Here is a 6,928-nt window from a genome sequence, read left to right on the forward strand (position 1 = left end):
TGCCAATTAACCCAGTGCATAAACCTGTCAAACTCTATCTTCAAACGTTGTTTCCCCACCTTTCTGTTGGGCAGCTGTTTCAGAACCTCCCTACTCTAATGCTCAGAAACCAACTTCTCATTTCCAGCCTCAGTTTGCTTTTGGCCAGTTTCTTCTCATTTGTTCTTGTGCGAATGCTGTCCTTTAGCTTCAGGAGCTTGGCTCCCTTCCTGGTGTTTCCCCCTTTCCCGACCAGATGTATTTATAGAGCAATCTGATCCCCATGCAGCCTGCATTGTCTTATGCTGAACCAGCCAAATTCTTCCAGTCTCCTCCAAAAGCTGGGACCTCCATTGCCCTGACCATCCTAGGAGCCCTTCTTTGCACCTGTTCCAGTCTGAATTCTTCTTTCTGTAATACGCATGACCAGAATTTTACATAGTTTGCCAGAGGAAGTCTGACCAGTGTCTGTTATAAGGAACCTACTACTTCCCTATCTCGCCTCACACATTCTAGGGTCTCATTTGCTTTGTTCACTCCTGCAGCACACTGGCATACATATTTTTGACTGTGTTGGTCATTAACCAGGGGAACAAACTCTCAAAGGACGTTGTGGATTCTCCTGATGTCTCCAAACCAATATTACATGCCTTCCTAAAAGATACGCTTTAGAGGAACAGAAGTGATGCTTTAGTCAGATACAAGTCATTGGGCTCAATATGGGAGTAAACTGGGAGAAAGTCTCCAGGAGGTCAGATTCGATAATCTAATGGTCCCTTCTTTCCTTAACTTCTAGAAACCTATCATTTATTGTCTTGAGTGAATTTCTATTTTGGATGCAACTGAAGAAAGTTGCTATTCTGAATGCTTCCAATCACTCAACAAGAATATATGCTGGCCTAGAAGGCTCAAGACTTTCACAGTGAAACCATTACTTATGGACTCTTTATGCTGTAAACCAGATCCTTTCCTGTCATGAGAGGAATCTCACAATGTAATAATAACAGGTGTGGAGAAAGTACATAGGGATATGTTATTTACTTCTTCTCATAACACGAGAACTAGGGTCACCAAATGAAACTAATAGGGAGAAGGTTTAAAACAACAAAAGGAAGTATCTCTTTATACAACGCAGCCACCCTATGGAACTCCTTGCCAGAGGATTTAGTGAAGGCCACGATTATAACAGGGATCAAAAAAGAACTAGATAAATTAGTGGAGGAAAGGCCCTTCAATGCCTATTAGCCAGGATGGGAAGGGATGGTATATCTCGCTTATGTTTCCCAGAGGCTGGCAATGGACGACAGGAGAAGGATCACTTGATGATTCCCTATTCTGTTCATTCCCTCTGGGGCACCTGGCATTGGCCACTATTGGAAGAAAGGACACTGGGTTAGATGGAACATTTGTCTGACCCACTATGGCTGTTCTTGGATCCTGATGTTTTTAATTGTCCCACTGTGTGAGCTAGGAACAACATCCCATCGATGATAAAAGCTTATCACCCAGCAGCACTGAATGGACACTTGAGACTCTTACTTGTGACCAGAGCTACATAGTCACCCCCAGCCTCCTTGAAATGAGGAGCTTTAGTAGCAAACAGAACTGGCCCAACTTACATTCTTTTGGGAAGACAAGAAGCTCTTGGGACCCAGCCTAGTTTCCCTGTGGCTCTTAGAGCATCGTCCCATCTGTCTTTCCTTTTCAGTTGGAAGCAGCCTTTGCTGAAACCTGTGTGAGCCTAGGCGCAGCCACCATAGTGCTCAGCCGCGTCTGTGTTACAGGGCCTAGGTGTGAAGCTGACCTTTGCCCTCAGACTGCTTTCTCTCAACCAGACAATCAAAGAGGAGGCCCCCAAGGCCATTGATCCATAGTTTGGTAGTGAGACCCATTTAGCCTCAATGGCTTACAACCACTGGTTCTGTGACTGTGCTGAACCTCCCTGGGACACTCCAACATTTCCCTCAGAAATCCACTACTTAACCTTCACTGTCGCCCCCACATCTGCCACAGATACTAAGGGGCTGGAGTCATGGGGCTTCCCAGAAGACAGCTGTCACAGGAGGTTGTGGTAAGAGGCCTTTTATAGACAAATGTCAGAGGTGTTGCTCTGTGGAACCCTGACACAGACCTGATCTTAGGGTCTCAGAGTATCGAACTGCACTGAATGTATTTATCCTCCCACCACCGTTGTGAGGCAGGGCAAGGCTATTATCCACCTGTGCAGAGATATCCAATGGCTTGTCCACAGTCACGGCCTGGGAATCAAACGCAGCTGTCTGGAGTTGCAGAGCCGTGCCCAGAGAACAGGACCAGCCTTTCAGACACCTGAGTGGTGACAGGCCTGGTTGCATTCTCTGCTGCACCAGCAGACCTCCCCCCTGCGCTGTATAGAGTGTGGATGGCCATGGGCCAGTTACAGGGGTTTTATTCACTGGCCTGTTTTCTCCCTCCATCAGCAGAGTTTAGAGCAGCCTAGGGACTGGGATGACATCTGCCCATTGGTAACAACTTCGAAGAGCACAGCCCACTATGGCCAAGCCCTGCGGATGGAACCTTCCCAGAGTGCCTCTTGGGGTCTGAGGTGGCCCTGAAGGAACCCTGCCCATCCCTATATGGTCCTTGCAATCACTTACTGTCAGCCTCGGACACTTAAAACAAGAGCCCCCTTTGTGGGGTTGCATTTATTTAGTCTTCTCCAAAACACAAGGTCTCTTACCCTCCAGCCCCAGCCTTCTCCTGCACTCAGGATCACCCCCACGGTCCTGATTACTACAGTCAGCATTGGTTCAGACCCTACTCTCCTTTTTCCCCTGAAGCCCTATCCTCTGACCTATATCTTCTCACGAAGCCCACCCTCTTGCTCCTCCACTTTCCCCAAGGCTCTGCCTCTGAGCCAGGCCAGAGTCGGGCCATTGTAAGAGCTGCCCTGGGTCCAAAGGTTGCTGTGGGGAGCCCAAGACTCTCCACATTCCCTGACTTGTACATCCTGGGGGATAAAATGTAGAGGGTGTAGGGCAATTCACAGTGACTCTGGTTCCCTGTGCAACTCTAAGCAAGGCCTGACTCTGGCTAAGGGGGCAGAGTCTCGGGTAAAGGGGAATAGGAGAGGTGTGGTCTTCGGAGAAGAGATGGGGCAGAGGAAAGGGCTTCGTGGGAAGAGGATCCAGGATGGAATTCGTGGCCATGCCCATCGCTCAACTTTTTCCTCCCCCATGTCACCAGCACTGGAGCCAGGTGATGAACTGACCCTTCACTTGACAAATGCCCTGATTATCCTCTCACGCAGGTGTTTGCTTTTCACACTGTACACAATTGGGTTCATCAGGGGTGGGACCAGCAGGTAGATGTAACCCAGGATAATCTGAAGCAAGTAAGTAGAGCTATTTCCAAATCTGTGTGTCAAAGACAGGCCAATGTCTGATATGTAGAAGAGCACGACAGCGCAGAGATGGGAGACACAGGTGTTCAGGGCCCTGAGGCACTCTCTGTGGGATGCGATACTCAGCACTGTTTTGAGGATCATCACATAAGAGAGGAAGATGAGGAAGGAGTCCAATCCATCTGTCATGACTTTAACAAACAAGCCATAGATGCTGTTCACTGAGGTGTCTGAACAAGCCGCCTTCATGATGTCCTGGTGCAGGCAGTAGGAATGGGAGAGGACATTATCTCGACAGTACTGGAACCTTTTCAGGAGAATGGGCAGTGGGAGTATTAGGGCCACCGATCTCACCACAGCCACCAGGCCCATCTTGGATATTCTCAGTGGAGTTAAGATGGAGGTATATCTCTGTGAGTTATAAATTGCGATGAAGCGATTAAAGGCCATCAACAAGAGGACAAAGGACTCAATTTTTGAAAGCGACTGGATGAGGAACATCTGGGCAAAACAGGCCTCGAGGCTGATTCTCCTAGAGTTAAACAAGTATATGCCCAGTATCGTCGGTATGGTGGTTATGGATAAGGCAAGGTCTGTGACGGCCAACATGGAAAGGAAAATGTACATGGGCTCATGGAGGCTTGGATCTGTTTTTATAATGAACAGAATGACTGAATTTCCTACGATTGAAAGAACATACATGAAGCAGAAGGGGATAGAGATCCAGAGGTGGATCTATCTTCCAGCCCAGGTATCCTGGTGAGAAGGAACATTACAGAGTTGAATTGAGTGTCATTGACAGCTGACATAATGTACTGGGCAGGTCTGGGGAGTTTTGAACTTTTCTTCCTGAAAATAAATAGAAGAGAAGACTACGTGATAGTTAGCGAGAAATCTTTCTGCTCTCAGTGCAAGTCGAGGGATTCTCAGGACCTCAAGGGAAAATCAGCAAAAACATTGTCATGGATTTATGCCCCCAATAGGAAGGTAGGCACTGCCAGACTGGATCAGACCTACAGTCTGTCTAGCCAAGTCTCCAGTAGGCGTTACGAGATGCTGCAAAGGAAGGTGGAAGAAGCCCTGCAATAGGGAACTAAGGGATACTCTGATCCAAGGGAAAGTTTCTCCCTGACATCCACTAGTTAGACATATTTTGTCATGTAAATCAGGAAGGTTTAGAATACTTACATCTGTAGTATGCAAGGTCTTGGAGACAATTTTGAAGTTAAGGACATTGAAATCAATGGTAAATGGGACAAAATACAACATGGTTTTACAAAAGGTAGATCGTGCCAAACCAACCTGATCTCCTTCTTTGAGAAAGTAACACACTTTTTAGACAAAGGAAACGCAGTGGATCTAATTTACCTAGATTTCAGTAAGGCGTTTGATAGCATGCCACATAGGGAATTATGAGCTAAATTGGGTAAGATGGGGATCAATAGGAAAATTGAAAGGTGGATAAGGAATTGGTTAAAGGGCAGACTACAAAGGGTCCTACTGAAAGATGAACTGTCAGGCTGGAGGTAGGTTACCAGTGGAGTTCCTCAAGGATGGGTTTGGAGACCAATCTTATTTAATCTTTTTATTACTGACCTTGGCACAAAAACTGGGAGTGTGCTAATAAAGTTTGTGAATGATACAAAAATGGGAGGTATTGTCAATTTAGAGAAGGACAGAAATATCCTATGTGAGGATCTGTTTAACCTTGTAAACTGGAGTAATAGTAATAGGACAAAATTGAATAGTGAGAAATGTAAGGTCATGCATTTAGGGATTAATAACAAGAATTTTTGTTATAAGCTGGGGACTCATCAATTAGAAGTAACGGAGAAGGAGAAGGACCTTGAAGTTTTGGTTAATCATAGGATGACTATGAGCCGCCAATATCATATGGCCGTGAAAAAAGCTCATGCGATCTTGGGATACATCAGGAGAGGTATTTCCAGTTGGGATAAGGAGGTTTTAGTATCGTTATACAAGGCACTGGTGAGACCTCACCTGGAATACTGTGTGCAGTTCTGGTCTCCCATGTTTAAGAAGGATGCATTCAAACTGGAACAGGTACAAAGAAGGGCTAGTAGGATGATCCGAGGAATGGAAAACTTGTCTTATGAAAGGAGACTCAATGAGCTTGGCTTCTTTCGCCTAACTAAAAGAAGGTTGAGGGGAGATATGATTGCTCTCTATAAATATATAAGAGGGATAAATACCGGAGAGGGAGAGGAATTATTTAAGCTCAGTACCAAAGTGGACACAAGAACAAATGGATATAAACTGGTCACCAGGAAGTTTAGACTTGAAATTAGACAAAGGTTTCTAACCATCAGAGGAGTAAAGTTTTGGAATAGACTTCCAAGGGAAGTAGTGGGGGCAAAAGGTCTGTCTGGCTTTAAGATTAAACTCGATAAGTTTATGGAGGAGATGGTATGATGGGATAATATGGTTTTGGTAATTAAATATTCATGGTAAATAGACCCAATGGCCTGTGATGGGATATTAGATGGGGTGGGATCTGAGAAACCCAGGAAAGAATTTTCTATAGTACCTGGCTGGTGAATCTTGCTCTTATGCTCAGGGTTTAGCTGATCACCATGTTTGGGGTCAGGAAGGAATTTTCCTCCAGGTCAGATTGGAAGAGGCCCTGGGGGTTTTTCACCTTCCTCTATATCATGGGGCACAGGTCACTTGATGGAGGATTCTCTGCTTCTTGAATTCTTTAAAGTACGATTTGAGGACTTCAATAGCTCAGACATAGGTGAAAGGTTTTTTGCAGGAGTGGTGGGTGAAATTCTGTGGCCTGCATTGTGCAGGAGGTCAGATGAGATGATCATAATTGTCCCTTCTGATCTAAATAAAGGTAAATAAATATAATTTATTTATAAATAAATAAATAAATAAATAAATATAAATAAATAAATAAATAAATATAATTGTCCCTTCTGACCTAAATAAAGGGTTTGCAGGAAGTGGATTTGAAAGTCAAATGCATGAGTATTCATGGAAATGGAACTTCATTTCCCACATGAAAGTAATTAATTGCTCTCTTTCTCGCTTGCACTTTGACTGTCTCTGTCCTGTATTCATAAACTATGTGGCATCTGGGAACAGCATTATGACAGACATGGAGCTGAGCTGCCATAATGAATGTGTATGTTAAACCCAGTTCTTGGGATGTTTGCTGCAGAGCTATACTGTGTTAACATTTGGGATGTTTATATTATGGCTCTATTGGGTGAAGCCAATATGGATCTTCCTAGTTTCATAGCAGGCTGCTGGAAAACAAGCAAGAAGGGAAGCAATAGCTCAGGAAAAGCCATCGCTCAGTCCCCACCCCAGGGAGGTCAAGAGAAGCTACAAGCTGGGAAGAGCCCGTTTCTGAGTTCCAGCCGCATTCCACAGCTTGTTTTGCCAGTTCTGTCAGTCTGTCCAGAGATGGGGCAGCTGTTGTGAGAATCTCTTCAGACTGACAGGCACAGACACTGCTGGGAAGTCTGAAGGTCCTCATCCTGTCTCGGTCCCCATCAGAGCAGAAGGGCTTGGGGTCAGAGATCTGTACAGATTGCT

At 45.2% G+C, this 6,928-nt stretch overlaps 1 pseudogene; it reads right to left on the minus strand.

Annotated features, from left to right (window-relative positions):
• Positions 1-3,232: 3,232 nt before the first annotated feature.
• LOC144279474 (olfactory receptor 51G2-like) lies at positions 3,233-4,170 on the minus strand (annotated as a pseudogene).
• Between the last annotated feature and the right edge of the window lie 2,758 nt (positions 4,171-6,928).

Source organism: Eretmochelys imbricata, chromosome 1 (assembly GCF_965152235.1).
Source record: "Eretmochelys imbricata isolate rEreImb1 chromosome 1, rEreImb1.hap1, whole genome shotgun sequence".
NCBI classification, from domain to species: domain Eukaryota; kingdom Metazoa; phylum Chordata; order Testudines; family Cheloniidae; genus Eretmochelys; species Eretmochelys imbricata.